This window comes from Thamnophis sirtalis, unplaced genomic scaffold (genome assembly GCF_051295495.1).
Source record: "Thamnophis sirtalis isolate CommonGarterSnake01/CBP01778 unplaced genomic scaffold, rThaSir2_p1.2 scaffold_3, whole genome shotgun sequence".
NCBI classification, from domain to species: domain Eukaryota; kingdom Metazoa; phylum Chordata; class Lepidosauria; order Squamata; family Natricidae; genus Thamnophis; species Thamnophis sirtalis.
In genome coordinates this window covers 154,345,952-154,363,680 of record NW_028261383.1, presented here as the reverse complement: position 1 = coordinate 154,363,680, position 17,729 = coordinate 154,345,952, and positions in this window count along the sequence as shown.

Here is a 17,729-nt window from a genome sequence, read left to right as displayed (position 1 = left end):
AAATTGCTTGTATTCTTCAGACGTCCCCTTTCCCAGCCAGGTGCATTTTGAAGTGGCACACGTGTTACCTGGCCCACTTTGAGCCATAAGAAAGAGAACAGGAAGACAAGGTCATGGAACCATCTCCTAGCCTTCATCGGTGGAAGTTAAAATAGAACCTGGCTCATATATACGTTAAGAGCAGTGGTGGGATTCAAAAATTTTTACTACCAGTTCTGTGGGCATGGCTTGGTGGGCTTGGCAGGGGAAGGGTACTGTAAAATCTCCATTCCCACCACACTCCAGGGGAGGTTACTGCAAAATCCCTATTTCCTCCCAATCAGCTAGGACTCGGGAGGCAGAGAATAGATGGGGTCAGGGTCAGTCAGAGGTGGTATTTACCACTTCTCTGAACTACTCAAAATTTCCGCTACTGGTTCTCCAGAACTGGTCAGAACCTGCTGAATACCACCTCTGGTTAAGAGAAGAGACACAGATGAAGACAGACCCATGTATACGCAGGAGGTCGCATTAAGATTGCATGTTTGCATTCTATAGGTTTCTTTAAACAAAAAAAGAAAGAAAGAAAATTATACTGGCTTTTAAGATGAAAGAAATGCCCCACTGACTTAGCTCAAGACATACGTTCCTTAAAGGATGTGGTACTTTAAATAAAGGTTTTGCAGGGTATAATTGAGGCAAGATTTCATCCTGGCAGTTTTAAACACAAGCCTTAATTATAATATGAGTATTTGCATGCCAATGCTAACCATGCGGCTAGAATTCATTCTGGCCTCCCAGTCTGGTCTCCTATGTATTTTTGAGAAAGGCTTATGATACGGAATGCCCCCCCTGGATTAAAGAAAGGCTTCATTTATCCCAGTCCTCCTATTACTGTTAGCGGGAAATGACCCTGCAAAGCCCACAAGCAGAGCGCAAAGATCCTGCAGGACTCCATTCTCTGCTCCTTCCCCGTTCCTGGAAGGCAGAGGTGTATAATACATTCCCTCTGAGAGCCCCTTCCTAACTTCATGGCTAAAATAATACGTCTATTCACAAAGAATGAGTTGAGTAGGACTACTTTTGAATCCCTTTTCTATAAGCCATTTGGGAAGAAGGTAGCCCAAAGGCGGCTTTAAAACAAATGCCACTCTTTTTTTATGCCAGTTATGTCAAGCTCTTGTGGCTGCCTGTATCAAAAATAATCCCCACCTACAACAGGCTTTTGCAACCTCACTTCCTTCCATGTTGCTTGTATCATTCAATTTATATTGTTTTTAATTGTTTCCTAATACGATTTGATAGCTTATTAGTAACCTTGACTATCGCTAAGTGTTGTGTCTTTTTATTCTTGATGAATGTATTTTATTCTCCTTATGTACACTGAGAGCATATGCACCAAAGACAAATTCAGTCACATTTGGCCAATAAAGAATTCTATTCTATTCTATTCTATTCCATTCCATTCCTCTGTCCATTTTCCAGGCTAAACACAAAAGGGTTTATCCCATCGACTGTCTTCTGCTACTCGCTCCTGTGGGTACTAAAAGCTTCAGCTGCAGAGAAACAGAAAAAAAGAGGATTATTTGTTTTTAATTATAACTAGCTTATAACAAGGTGCTGCCCGGGTATTTATTTATCCCAACCCTCCTTCCATGAACGTCACCACAATTTCTAATATTGGATTTTTCCCATTACCAGAGGGAGTCCCCTTGTGGAGTAAAGTGAAGCCATTAACATATCAACTCCACAGTGCTGTACAATAGGAGCTATTTTAAGGCACAACAGGCTGTATCTTAACAGAACACATACCCTGAAGGGTATTAGGGACGTCTTACCCCCGCAGTATTTGTTTCCAGAGAGTGAGTAACCTGTATACCAAGCTTGGTTGAAATTGCTCAAGGCATTCCAGTGTTATACTGGAACACACACACACACACACACACACACACACACACACACATTTAGATAGATAGATAGATAGATAGATAGATAGATAGATAGATAGATGATAGAGATAGATGATAGATGATAGATGATAGATGATAGATGATAGATGATAGATGATAGATGATAGATGATAGATGATAGATGATAGATGATAGATGATAGATAGATAGATAGATAGATAGATAGATAGATGATAGAGATAGATGATAGATGATAGATGATAGATGATAGATGATAGATGATAGATGATAGATGATAGATGATAGATGATAGATGATAGATGATAGATGATAGATGATAGATGATAGATGATAGATGATAGATAGATAGATAGATAGATAGATAGATAGATAGATAGATAGATAGATAGATAGATAATGTAAATAGGTTAGGCCAGGGATGGCAAACCTTTTAGACACTGAGTGCCCAAACTGTGCACACATGCCCACACAGAAAGGTGCAGGTAAACACATGCATGTGCGGGCGCATGTGCAGCAGAGACCTGAAGACCAGCTGGCTGGCGGGAGGCCAGGCATCCCAACACTGGCAGCATGGTAAGAGGTAAGATCTTTTTCTTTTGTGAACTTCTGTTTCATCGTTTGTAGGGAAACAGAAGCTCACAAAAGAAATGCCGCAGAGCTCTGACTTGGAGTGACAGCGCGCATGCCAGCAGAGAGGGCTTTGGCACACATGCCATAGGTTCACCATCATGGGGTTAGGCGGTTTCAAGAAATGTATACATGATGGGGCCCAACATGTGCCAGTTTCCAGAGTTTAAAACTCTTGCTCCTCATATTGGCTATACAAAGAGAAATGTGACCTTAAGATTCAAGCCCGCAGATTAAGAATGTGATTTAAGGATGACCCATAGTTAAGAATGGAGTCTATTGTAACAAAAATCTGAGATAAACATGTAATAATTCAAGTTATATACACAATGGTTCAAGTTCATTGTACCTTGCTATTTATTGTATACAGTTTACATACAAATTCGACTTAAAGACAGTCCTTGGGAATGGCAATCTCTGGGGATTCCCTGTATAATCCTTTATGTCTCCCATTTGACCCCAAGTTCTGGTACTGAAAGAAGATTTCAGAAGATGCCCTGGACAGCTAAAGTAATTCATAAGTCTAAGCCCCAAAGCAAGCATTGATTTTGGACCCTTCATGAAACTGGAGACTTTTAGGCATCTTCTGTCTAAATTATAATTTACTGTCAATGGCTTTGCTTACTGCCCGGGTAATTTTCCTAGGATCATTGGCTCCTATTAGCAGCAATGCCTTTTCATCCATCCATATTACTGTCCTCTGGGTCACGTGTCCAATTATTGAACCTGCTGGAAATGTTATTCCCCAGAGCTTCAGCCCTTCCCCAAATTATAGTCTAGCTTTCTTCCAAAACCTCTGTGTGTTCACATATTAGATCTATAATTGTGGACTCAGCATTAAATCACTGTGGTATTCTTCATCACTTAGCTAAGTTAAGCAAGAAACCTGGGGTCTTCTAGATGTTGATGAAATACAACTCCCAACAGCCCTAGGCAGCTTGGTAAATTATGGGAAATGCTGGGAATTATAGTTCAACAACATCTGGCGGGCCATAGGCTCCCTGCATCTGGCAGATAGTTGTTCCCTGGACTATGAGGTCATCCTGAAGTTCACTTCAACATGACCTCTGCCGAAAGATGCACCTGGATTGCCAAATCTTAGTCAGGTATGGTTCTTCCTTCCTCACACCTCCTCAGGCTGTTTGAAAAAGTGAATGTTATGCACTAAGGTCTTTCCCCATAATACATATTATGAACAAATTCTCTCACACACATACATACAAATTGCATGCAGAATTTTGTAGTTATCTGGGAGACTTGGGCTGCTCCTAGTGTCAGGGTTGCAAATAGCATCCAACAGTAAATCACAGTCCAAGGCAAAGTATTGCTCAAAGTTCCAATTTATTAAGAGAGCCATGTTGGCACAACTGGGAAAGCCTGAATCTGAAAGCTTCCCAGTTTTCCCCACCTAGTTGAAAGTTCAAAATCTCGCCCCCACACCCACAAATCCATCACATGGTCCAATCTTCCACTGCCATGCTGGCAGTTCCACCCATCCAGTTCCGGTCAGGTGCAGAGGTGCAAAGACAAAGGATGACCTTGGCTTTCTAGAAAGAATGTTGTTATGGCTACAACGCATCTCCTACAATCCCCCCGCTCCCATTTGCCCCCAATAGAAAATGCATAGTAGAGTAATAGAAAGTGTGGCAGGCCAAAGATCCAAAAGAAATGATGGCTGCAGGCCTGACACCCAGAAGAACCTCTTTAATGAGACCAATCAAGCTGTATCACTTGTTACAATAATTTTATCTTCAACTTTTATTCATTAGACTATATGTTATATTCTTTTAAATCATTTTTCCTCTTAATGAGGATCATATGCTTAGCAAGACGGGTCTGGCATTAAAGGGATCTCAGAAACTGTGGTTTGTTCAAACAGCACTTTGACCCTGTTGTGTTTTGGAACTGCAATGGGTTTGTCATCTGCAGTGATATTCTTCCTTTTCACATTTCCCTTGTGCATCTCTTCAGCCCTACTCCACCCCCAGCAAATTTTGAACGTGCATGGTTTGTTTTTTCTAATTCTGGAATTTACATCTCCACTTTTTTTTTTTAGATTGTGCTGCTTTATCTCTATCTTTTAGATCAGGGGTGTCAGACTCAATTTCATTGAGGGCCGTATCAGGGTTGCGTTTGACCTCGGGAGGGCAGGGGGCGTGGTCGGGGAGGGCGTGGTCATCTCGATGTCACTTGTGTCGCGGCTTCCTGGGGTGGCTCAAGTGCTCTGCCAGTGAAAATGGACTCCCGAGCTCCGTTTTCGCCTCCTACAACCTTCTGTCAGCAAAAACAGAGCTCAGGAGGGCCTTCACTGTTTCCAGGGCAGCCCCACCGGCCAGAACTAAGCACCCCGTGGGCTGGATGCGGCCCACAGGCCTTGAGTTTGACAGCCCTGTTTTAGATTCTGAGTAAAAAGGATATTTTTATATTCTAATATTAGACTATTCTAATACACAGACCCAAAATAGTACTGTAATGCTGAAAGAGGGAGACAGGGGTGTGTGAAGATACCTTTTTCAGATACTGTTCAAATTATACATCTTTGATGCAATTTTTGACCACATGAAGTCCCTTGTTTGACCCAATAAGTCCAGTTGTTTAATGTTGTGCTGCACGTATCCATTTCCTCATTATTTTCAACATAGAACTACCAATAGGAAGACTCAGAAATTAACATTTAGGGGCATTTGGAAATTCAGAAATGGCTATTTTTACAAAATCTGTACACAAAAAATGTGCACACAGCACAGGCGTTAAGAGCCTCCTGTGCACTTGCTTACAATTATTACTGTGTTCAGAGGGATGAATGGCTGGCAGATGAAAGAGAAAAGTGATTTAATGTATTTCCACACTCTATGAGGCTAGTTGCACTCCCCAATCTTTAACAAAGCTGCTTGAAGCCAAGTTGCAGTCATCACTTCTGCAAACCTCCCAACACCGACAACAGATGGGAAACCACCATGAACCAATCAGTGCTCATTTCCAGCTGACCAATAGAAGAATCCGACAAATTACCCAACTTCATGTCCCCCGAGATCTATCCCGGAATCCCGAAGCAACAGAAATCCCTTCATCTAAGCCTTGCCAGACAAAAGGGGAATAACGTAAATTTCTAGCAGCTCCATCCTTCCCACTTCTTTCAAACACACGTTGTGTGCATTCGCAGCACAGGAAAAAGACTGTTTTGCTCTGGTTTTTAGATAAGCTGGCCGAACCAGGTTATAAACAGCAATGGAGCGATTCTGTGATTCAGATTCTGTGATTCAGAGCTAATTTTGAACTGATTCAAAACATCAACAACAAAATAAAGCAAGTTGCTCCTAGGTAGCAACTCATCTCAATCTACCTTTGGTATGGGTAAATGGAGCAGATTTATTTGCAGAAAAATGCAATCCATTTAATTGTTAAACAATTTAACAATTCAGGTTAAGTTCTGCAAGCGATAATAGCAACAGCATTTAGATGTATACAGTGGTGGGATTCGCACCTATTCGGGAGAACTGGTTGTTAACTTTCTAAGCAATTTGGAGAACCAATTGTTGGAGGAAATCTCATTTTGTTTTTTCCCACTTTACAGGGCTAGTCCTGTAAGGAAGGCAGGAAGGAAACATTCTGGTGTTGTTTCTAGCCTAATCTTTATTGCCCTGCTTACAGAAACTGCCTCTTTGGTTAGCCCTTATTACATTGTAACAGCTAAGGAGAAGCGCCCATTGACCAGAGTGACCAGAGTTGGCCACGCCCACATGGTCATATGACCACTGAGCCCCGCCTACTCAGCTGTTCATTAGGGCAGAGAACCAATTGTTAAATTATTTGAATCCCACCAGTGGGAGTATATACCCCTTCACAAAGCTTTACAGCCTTCTCTAAGCAATTTACAGACTCAGCCTATTGCCCCCCAACAATCTGAGTCCTCATTTTACTGACCTCGGACAGATGAAAGGCTGAGTCAACCTTGAGCCGGTCAGATTCGAACTGCCAAACTGCTGACAGTCAGCAGAATTAGCTTGCAATACTGCATTCTAGCCACTGCGCCACCACGGCTCAAAAATGGGAGAAAATGGAAACGACAAATGTAAAAGAAATTTCATACTGAAGGAGCAATCAGAAGAAGCACCGCTCTCTGGCACTAGATGGATGACAAGAAACTCAGTCAGGCAACAACAAAATTTTAGGCTTTGTTTTCTTAGAAGTTAATAATGCCACTATTATATGTTACTCAGAAAAAGTGCATCTGACTTCAATGGCAGTTTAAAGTGTTCCATTAAGGTGTAGTTAAGTGTTTTATTTTACTTACATATTTTGGTGCCTTTGAGTCATTGTTGACTCCTGGAAATTGCCTGGACAGGTCTCTGCTGTTTTCTTGACAAATTTCAGAAATGGTTTCTGCTTGCCTCCTTCTTAGGACTAAGAAAGAATGACTGGCCCAAGGTCACCCAGCTGGCTTTGTGCCTAAGGCAGGACTAGAATTCATGGCCTCCCAAGAGTCTAAGCCGATGTCTTAATCACTACACCAAAGTGGCTCACTTTGAGTCAGTTTTTGACACGTAGCAACTGAATAGATGAATCCTTGCAGTTTTCTCGGCAAGTACCTTTGCCTCTTTCCTAATGTTGAAAGAAAAAGATTAGCCCAAGATCACCCAGGTGGCTTTGTGCTTAAGTTGGAGCAAGAAGTCAGGGTCTCCCAGTTTTTAGCCTGGTGCCTTTAAGTACTACATTCAACTGGGTCTCCTAAATGTTTATAGGGGGGGGAGAAATATTATGCAATTTCTATAGCTTGGGAATTAGCAATAGCAACAGCAGATTTATAAACCACTTCACAGTGCTTTACAGCCCGCTCTAAGTGGTTTACAGAGTCAGCCTATTGCCCCCAACAATCTGGGTCCTCATTTTACCCACCTCGGAAGGATGGAAGGCTGAGTCAACCTTGAGCCTGGTGAGATTCGAACTGCCAAATTGCAGTCAGCCAGCAGTCAGCAGAACTAGCCTGCAGTACTGCATTTTAACTACTGCGCCACCGTGGTTCAGGAAATTAGGAAGAAACCTACAAGCAAAGGTGGTATTATGATCAACATCATTGTCATTACTATTGCTACGAAGTACAGAAAATGTCATCTCTTCATTGCCATCCAGTGGTCACTCAGGCTTTTGCAGCCTAGATCTGGTAGCCCTACATTTGTATGGGGAAGTCTCAATCATGGATATACATGCACAGAAGTGGAAAAATTAACATTTTTACATGTTTAAACTAACATCCTAATCTAGATTGCATATGCGCTTTAATTACTTTCCTCATTTAGAACAGAAAAATTATTGTATGTTTACAGATAAGGAGAGGAGTGAGTCATTTTTATGGACTGGGATTTCGTATCACTACAAAAATGAACAGCAAACTTGGCTTCTCTCTACATTTACTCACACTGTCTTCACAATCACCTGGGAATCTAATACCAGGTAAGTAGCAAACGATGGACAAGGTTTTAGAAATGAGACAACACACAGGAGCCCTCCTGTGGCCAACTAAAAGATGGCAAGTCTTTGTTAGTAGTGAAAAATCCAAAGACTTTAAAATAGATAGATAGAATACTTTATTGGCCAACTGTGATTGGACATCCAAGGAATTTTTCTTCGGTGCATAAGCTCTCAGTGTACATGCAAACAAAGTAATATAATCATAAGATAGCAATAAGGTAGTAGAAAAGATAAGAAGAATAGTAATACAGCCATACTATCCTTAGATCTAAATGTCTAACTATCTTTAGACATAAGACAAAACTCTGGGGATTAGGTGTTCAGCAGATTGATTCCACAAGGGGGGCGGGGAACTGTGTCTAATTGTTTTGGCATGCAATGCTCTGTAGCTGCATCCCAAGCGGAGGAGTTGAAATGGTTTATGTTCAGGATGTGAGCGGTCTGTAGATATTTTCTCAGTTCTCTTGTTAAAATATTTTCTATGATAGTGAACTGATTAAAATGAACTGCAGGTTGTCCTTGCTTAAACAATGGTAATTGGGATTGGGACTGCTAAACAATGCAATCATAAAATGTGATATCACATAACTGCAGCAGCAGTTCTGGCAATCCCAGGTTACTGTCGTTAAGCAAATCACTATGGATCATTAAATGAGAACCTCAAGCCTTCCCTATTGACCAGGGCTGTCAACTCGCAGCCCACGGGCCAGACACGTCATGCGCTGACCATACCCGCGCCCAGTTTAGCGAAGGAGAAAAAAGACATGATACGTCATGTGACGCCGCTGTGATGCCACGGGTTTGACACCCCTGCTATTGACTATGTTTGTGGCAAGCTGGCAGGGACGGTCACAAATTGTGACCACATAACCATGGGACACAGCAACAGTCAAAACTCCAAGTGGGTTGCTGAGGAGCCATATTGTGGTCACATCAGTAGTGGGATTCAGCCAGTTCTCACCTATTCGGGAGAACCGTTTGTTAACTTTCTAAGCAGTTCGGAGAACCGATTGTTGGAATAAATCTCCTTTTGTTTTTTCCCCACTTTACAGGGCTAATCCTGTAAGGAAGGCAGGAAGGAAACATTCTGGTGTTGTTTCTAGCCTAATCTTTATTGCCCTGCTTATAGAAACTGCCTCTCCGGTTAACCCTTCTTACATTGTAAAAGCTAAGGTGAAGCGCCCATCCACATGAGTGACGTTGAGTTGGCCACACCCAGCCAGTCACATGGCCACTGAGCCCCGCCTACCAGCTGGTCATTAGGGCAGAGAATCGGTTGTTAAATTATTTGAATCCCACCAAGTGGGTCACATGATCACGAGGGAGCTGCAACAGGCAGAACTTTAAGGAGCACTCATTCAGCTCCATTGCAAGTTGGAATGGTCACTGAATGAGTGGCCGTTAACCAAGGACCACATGCAAAGGAAAAAGACAGTGCGTCTGTTAGAAAGTGAATTGCCCAGTTGGTCAACTGATTCTGCACAAAACGTTTTGCAAAAAAGCAGGCAAAAAGAAAATCTGTTTCATGAGGATTGGACGGGGGAGGGGGGAGAATTGGGAAGGGCCATTTAGGTCATTATGCCCCTGCTCAGTATGATTCCAAATTAAAACAATCCCCACAGATGGATATCATCAAGTGGTGTTGGAAAATCATTCTTTTCATATTCCGACAAAGGCATATTGCCATCTATTAGTGCAGTCCAGGTTTCACAGATGAAAACTGTCCTTTGATGTTTCTGAAAGTCAGGAAAAGCTCTTGCTCAAATGTGCAGTTAGTCAAAGTTTGCAGGGGGAGTTGGAGTCTTTGAGATTGCATCCACTATTGGCAAAGGCAAAAAGCAGCTACAGTTCCGGGTATGGAACTGGAGGGACGGAAAAGTGATTTAACACAGAATTGTCTTCCTCAATGTGGCGCTTTCTGAATGTGTTGAGATCCCAAGTCTTAGATTTCTTGATATTTTAGCATCAAACTGAGGAAAACTAAGTCTTTGCAGCCGAACTGAGAAAGGTTCAAAGGCCTCACGTTGTTCTTATTTTTAAGATGTTGAACCCCATATGCTGAAAGGTGCTTGGAGTTATAATTCAGCATGAACTGAGCAGACACATGTTTTTATTCATGCTGCAATATACACATGTCTTATAAAATTCAAAATAACAAGGAGAAATAACAGACTTCTGGCTTCTTACAAACTAACAGTTTTATTGTAGGACAAGCTTTCCTGGATTCTGTTCCACTTACCTAACCTGTAAAAAGAAGCATTATGCATGCCTGAGAAATGCACAGCTGAAAACTAGAGTAAAGAACATCATGATATAGACTATAGAATATCAGAGTTGGAAGGGACCTTGGAGGCCTTCTAGTCCAACCCCCTGCTTAGGCAGGAAACACTACACTACTTCAGACAAATGGTTTTCCAATCTCTTCTTTAAAACTTCCAGTGTTGCAGCATCTACAACTTCTGGAGAACAATTGTTCCACTGGCTAATTGTTCTAAGAATCAGGAAATTTCTCCTTAGTTCTAGCACTAGCAATAGCACTTATACCACTTCACAGTGCTTTACGGCACTCTCTAAGTGGTTTACAGAGTCAGCCTATTGCCCCCAACAATCTGGGTCCTCACTTTACCCACCTTGGAAGGATGGAAGGCTGAGTCAACCTTCAGCCTGGTGTGATCTGAACTGACAAATTGCAGGCAGACAGCAGGCAGCAGACGTAGTTTGCAATACTACACTCTAACCACTCCTCCACCGAGGCTCTAGTTCTAAGTTGCTTCTCTCCTTGATTAGTTTCCACCCATTGCTTCTTGTCCTGCCCTCAGGTGCTTTGGAGAATAGCCTGACTCCCTCTACTTTGTGGCAGCCCTTGAGATATTGGAACACTGTTGTCATGTCACGCCGAATCCTTCTTTTCATAAGACTATATATACCCAGTTCCAGCAACATTCTTTATATGTTTTAGCCTCCAGTCCCCTAATCATCTTTGTTACTCTTCTTTGCACTCTTTCTAAAGTCTCCACATCTCTTTTACATTGTGGTGACCAAAACTGAATGCAGCATCATGAGAAGAAAACACAACAGGCATAATCCTAGTTTAACACCATTACTTGCAGGTAGGACAAAAGTACAGTAAGCCAGTGCATCTGATTGCTCTAACACAGCCAGTATGGTCTAGTGGTTAAAGCACCAGGCTAGAAACCAGGATAATGTGAGTTCTAGTCCTACTGTAGGCATGAAAGCTGGCTGGATGACTGGGCGCACGCATGCATCTTAGTGCCTCCGTGAGCCTCCGCAACGCTCCAGCTGGTCAGCAGAGTGTCGTGCAGGTGCTGTACGTGCTGTGCATGTGTGCGGAAGCACCGAAGATGTAAAAGACCGGTAAGGGGCGGGCGGGTGGGCCCTCTGGAGCACCATACCAGAACAGTATCCAGTGCTCCGGGCAGGCTCTGGTACGCCCGTACCGCCTGCAACCCACCACTGATGTACATGCACTTTTATAGCATGCATTTGTGGAAAGAAATACCACTACTTCAGTATTGTTTAACTTTGGCAACTTTAAGGTGTTTCCCAGAATTCCCCCAACCAACATGCTGACTGGAGAATTCTAGGTTATGAAATCCAAACCTCTTAAAATTTGCCAAGGTTGAAAAACACTGCATTACCCACAATCACACTTAGGTTCTAGTGTTACATTTTACAGACAATGAAGAGGAAAATAATATTTAAAACCAGTCTTTGTGCATAATGGTGTCTATTATTCAGACAGGACAATGGCAGAGGTAGTATTCAGCAGGTTCTGACCAGTTCTGGAGAACCGGTAGCGGAAATTTTGAGTAGTTCGGAGAATACCACTGACTGGCCCCGCCCCCATCTATTCTCTGCCTCCTGAGTCCCAGCTGATTGGGAGGGAATGCGGATGTTACAGTATCCTTCCCCTGCCACGCCCACCAAGCCACACCCACCAAGCCATGTCCACTGAACCGGTAGTAAAAAAAATTGAACCCCACCACTGGACAATGGCTAGGCCTGCTAGGACAAACTCACCCATTGTCAAGCATGCGCAACCTAAGACTCGCCCAATATTCCCTGTTAGAGATTGCAAATATTGGGCAACCAGGCTTTCCTTCATCACCCACCTTTTAATCAAGAAGCCTCAGAATTTCTTCTTGCAGTAATTTTTTAAAAATCCTTTGTGCAAAATCCTCCTCCCACTCCCCCAGAAAAGCCGCTTCAAATTATTCACTTTTACCTGCAAGCTGCACAGCAAAAGAAGTTGCGAATTACTGTGTATCTTCCACATATAAATCCTGCTGACTCGGTCTGCTGACATATTCCCCTAGCACCTCTTTCCTTTGCCCGTTGCATTTAATTCATACTAATTAGGGTAATTAGCATTGTTCTAGGCTCCCCACCCCCCTTCCTGAAAAGAGGTATATGTATGCATGTGTGTGCATGCATGCATGAACTCAGACATATGTACCCATTTAACTGAACCTGTTAGGGATTTCTTTGTGCACCTGAACCTGCCAGGCAGTGGCCTGAGAGTTATGTAGATAGATAGATAGATAGATAGATAGATAGATAGATAGATAGATAGATAGATAGATAGATAGATAGATAGATAGATAGATAGATAGATAGATAGATAGATAGGCAGGCAGGCAGGCAGGCAGGCAGGCAGGCAGGCAGGCAGGCAGGCAGGCAGGCAGGCAGGCAGGCAGGCAGGCAGGCAGGCAGGCAGGCAGGCAGGCAGACATGATAGAGAGAGAGAGAGAGAGAGAGAGAGAGAGAGAGAGAGAGAGAGAGAAGGTAGACAGACAGACAGACAGACATAGATTGGATGGATGACAGACAGACAGACATGGATGGATGGATGGATGGGTGGGTGGATGGATGGATGGTCAGAATAGAGGTCGTGTTTGTGTGTGTGAAATAGATTTTTTATGTGTCAATCTGCAGAGAGTAAAGAACAGAAATAGACAAGATTCCTTATCAAAGCAACAAGGGGAGCAATTTATCTTAAGCCAAAACATGCAGAAAGTAGGTGAAAGTGGCCTAGACAGACCCTTCCCTAATTCACCTAAGTATAGGAAGTAGAGGGGGAGGCACAGCATAATCAGACTTGCAAGGTTTTGTTAATACAGACAGTTTCAGTCGAAGTATTCTGAACATTCCTGTGGAGTGGATTTCTGGCCTGGCCTACCTGTTGGGGCTGACACAATCCTAGGTGAGGTGTATAGCAGTTTCATAACCAACTCTCCCTTTGGAAGAGTGTGAAGCTTGAGGAGGGGGTAGAATTTCTCCCTTCTAATGGTGATTTGCTCTGCATTCTTTCTCCTTCTCCATGAGCCCCACCAGCTATTTCCAGGGGCTGGTGTCAGATCTGGGACATGTGCCACCAGCATGGACATTCTCTTCAGCACTAGCTGAGGATGGAGCTCAGTCATTATTATTGATGCATCCTTTTTCTTTGTTTCATGCCTTTCCTCCATCTGTTACCTGTTACTTGGCCTGATTTTAAACACAGGTTGGAAATAACCAGACTGGCAGATAACAGGTGCAGAACAGGAGTGTGGGATGAAGAAGGTGGGTTTCCTCCATTTCACTCCATGCTCTCCCCTGTACCTGCCATCTATTAGTTGGGCAACTTGGCGGTGACTAAATCTAGCACTCTGTGCATCCATCTAAACTCTCCCCATTCCACATTAATGTTGGTTTTCCTGTTAAGGTTTGATGGAAAGAGAAAATAAGCCCAGGGAATCCACCAATTGGTTTACACTTAACTTGCCTTCATAAGCACAGCACTCTTCATTTTGCCTTATTAAAGGTAAAGGTTCCCCTCACACATATGTGCTAGTCGTTCCCAACTCTAGGGGGTGGTGCTCATCTCCATTTCAAAGTCGAAGAACCAGCGCTGTCTGAAGACGTCTCCGTGGTCATGTGGCCAGCATGACTAAACGCTGAAAGCGCACCGAACACTGTTACCTTCCCACCAAAGGGGTTCCTATTTTTCTACTTGCATTTTTTATGTGCTGTCGAACTGCTAGGTGGGCAGAAGCTGGGACAAGTTACTGGAGCTCACTCCATTACGCGATGCTAGGAATTCGAACCGCTGAACTGCCAACCTTCTGATCGACAAGCACAGAGTGTTAGCCACTGCCAACTCAAGGACTGGTGGATGGCATTTCAAATTTGCCATCTGGATGTATCCTTAGGCTAACTTAAATTTTTACTGCCCCTTTCACTCCCACCAAAGGGATGTTAAATGCAAAAGCTGAAAATCCTGAGCAAGGGGACAGTTCCCAATGGAAATTCTGTAAAAGCTGGTGTAAGATAAAGGAAGATGGATGGATGGATAGATGGATGGATGGATAGATGGTTAGATGGTGGATGGATGATGTCAAATCATTTTCAACTCCTAGCAACCACACAGATTTTCTCCACGACAATCAACCTGTTTGTTCAGGACTCCCAATTGAGCATTAATCGCCACTGTAACTATGTCCATCTATCTTGTAGATGATTGTCCTCTAGGCACTAGATATTCATATAAAGTTCTTAATGGTCTGTTTCCACAGAACACTTGAATCAGGAGATCCTGGTTATCCAGGGAGGAAGAATATTATAGCTCCTCTCCACCAAATTTACCCCCTCTGGAGACATCACCTCATCACTATCACATCCCCTCCAATTAAAAGAAAAAGTGTGTCCTTCCACCTAAGAAGGTATTTTTCCCCCCACTCCTGATTTATGGAACTACTTTCTGATTAATTGTTTCTGGAAGGACATTACACACAATAAGTAATCTTAAAACAAACTGTAGGGAGCTGTTTCCTATCTGCACTGAGGGTGAGTAGGGACATTTACCAATAAGCCATGCTTTTAACTCATTATGAGATCCAAATATTTATTTTATTTATTTTATTTAGTTTGTCAAACATGTACAAGATAACAGGTATAAACATGGACATGGACAAGGGAAATGAGTACAAATAAATGGGGACAGTAGGACAGGGACAGAAGGCATGCTGCTGTGCTTATGCACGCCCCTTTTACAGACCTTTTAAAAATGGGGTGAGGTCCACAGTAGACAGTTTAAGGTTGAAGCTTGTGGGTGTTAGAGGATGTAACAAATGAGTCATGTAAGTAGAGCATTCCAGGCATTGACCACTCTGTTGCTGAAGTGTTGTTTTCTGCATTCTAGTTTGGAGCAATTTACCTTGAGTTTGTATCTATTGTTTGCCTGAGTATCATTGAGATTGAAGCTGAAGTAGTCATTGACAGGTAGGACATTGTAGCAGACAATTTTATGTACTATGCTTAGGTCAGACCGTAGGTGGCGTAGTGTCAGGTTGTCCAAGCCCAAAGTTTCAAGCCTGGTGGCATAAGGGATTCTATTGCGAGCAGACCCAATGCCAAATATACCCAATATTTTAGAGAAAGCAACCATCTCAATATATCCTTTTGATCTCAGCCAATGAAATGACCCCAAATATAGTCACTGCCCCTAATAAGATGTTTCCACAAACAGCTACCACGCTTGAGAATGTGTCTATAAATAGCCATTTATCTCAGCCTGTGATGGAGTATCCAGAGTAACATTGCCCACTGACTATATAATTTCTATTGCTTTTTGAGTTTTCATCCCATCTTTTGCAAGACATTACAAAACAATAGAGTGCTGATTATGGAAAAACTGTATCTCAGCATTATATATAGATAAAACAGGAAAATCAGATTTGTGTCTCCTCTAATCCAGAGGTCGAAAACACCCATTTAATTAAGGTTATAGGTTTATTTCACCTATAAACCTATAACCTATTTAATTAAGAATGCCTCTGTCTAGCAGAAGGACTCTGACTCCCCAAAAGTGTAAATAGTCAATCCCCTAAATTCTTCAACTTCATCATCATTTATAGCTTCTGAGAACTAGCACACAGACTATTGGTCAATAACATGGCATCTGTGGCTCATGTAATACCCTCCATTGGACATTGATAAGAGGCCCAAAATTAAATAAATGAAATAGATGGAGAGGGAGTCAAAATCTTGTATTTGTTCCATCATTTGATCCCATTTATATACCTTGCAAAAATATCACAGATTATGAGATTTTGAACAGGAATTGTAAAGTTTTTTTTCAAGTTTTTGGTGAATTCACAATATTTCATCTACTACGTATTCCCAATTACCAAATGCAGGGTCAACATTCAGCTTCATTTAAATATTTCTAGCAAAGGAGAAGGTGCCACTTTTCAAGGCTGGCTGTTCTGTATTAGACAGATGTTACCATCATGAAATTTCACCTGATGTTCAACCAACATTTTCTTCTTTGCAATCTAAACCTTTGTTTGTGATCTTGCATGACAGTCTTTTAGATATTGGAAGAGAGATATGAGATGTCTCTCTCTTCACAGACATCTCCACTCATTGCTCATAATTATTTGTCTTCCAAGGTTCTCTTATCATTTTGGTTGATCTTTTCTAGACAAGCTTCAGTTTGACAATAGCCTTCCTAAAATTGGACTCCGTATTCTAGAAGTGGTCTGACCAATTCAGAATAGAGACAAATTATGGCATTGCCACAGTTGAGGGAAATAATTGTTTCCATCGTGAGTTTACTTACTTTAGTCTTCTCATTAAGCTCATGCTTTAAAAGTCCTTGGAATCTAATGTCATGAATCCAGTGGTCAGCACATACTGTCACTTCAGCTTTCCTTGGAATCTAATGTCATGAATCCAGTGATCAACAATACTGTCACTTCAGCTATCTCTAGCCTAGTGTCTTCCAGACATGCTGGACTTCAAACTAGAGTCCTCCAGCTAGTTTGACTTAGGCCCACTGGGAAGAAAGGAGTGGTCCAACACTTCTAGAAGACTTCAAGTTGAGGAAGCCCAAAATGCAATGCCTGTCCGAATTTTCAGACTTGCCAATGTAGATGTGTCAGAGATTCAACTGAGAACCCTTTGTATGCAAAGTATGTCTTCTTCAGTGGTGGGATTCCAAAATCTTTTACTACCAGTTCTGTGGGCATGGCTTGGTGGGCGTGGCAGGGGAAGGATACTATAAAATCTCCATTCCCTCTAAATCAGCTGGGACTCGGGAGGCAGAGAATAGATGAGGGCGGGGCCAGTCAGAGGTGGTATTTACAGGTTCTCTGAACTACACAAACTTTCCGCTAATGGTTCTCCAGAACTGTGCAGAACTTGCTGAATACCAGCCATTGAGCCACAGATTTTTCATTGCTTGTGTTCATCTCCTCTGCATACTTGCATGGATGTACAACCATAAAATAAGTTTCCCGTGGACATCTTAAAGCTAAAGAGTTTATTTAGAGTTTATGCTTGACCCGTACTCCTCCCATATTCATAGATTCTCCTTTTACTTTAATTGTTCTCTCGCACATTCTGCAAAGACCCTACCTTTCTTTAATTTAATTTAATTTTAAAGAAGAAGCAATGAGCTATCTGGAAAACGTTTCGCTGAAATGTTATTTCTCTGCCCCGGGCAATATGAGCACTAATGAACACCACATTGAAGATTAAGGCCAAATTAACTAAGACATTATCTCTCTAAATATCAAACAAGTGACCATGAACCAACACCCCCCCCCCAAAAAAAAACCAAGTGGAAAAATTTAATTCAGAAAGTTAGTAAGAAAAGTGATACAATCAAAGAGAGGGACGGAAGAAATCTTCCCTGCAGCCTCAAAGGAAAGATAACAA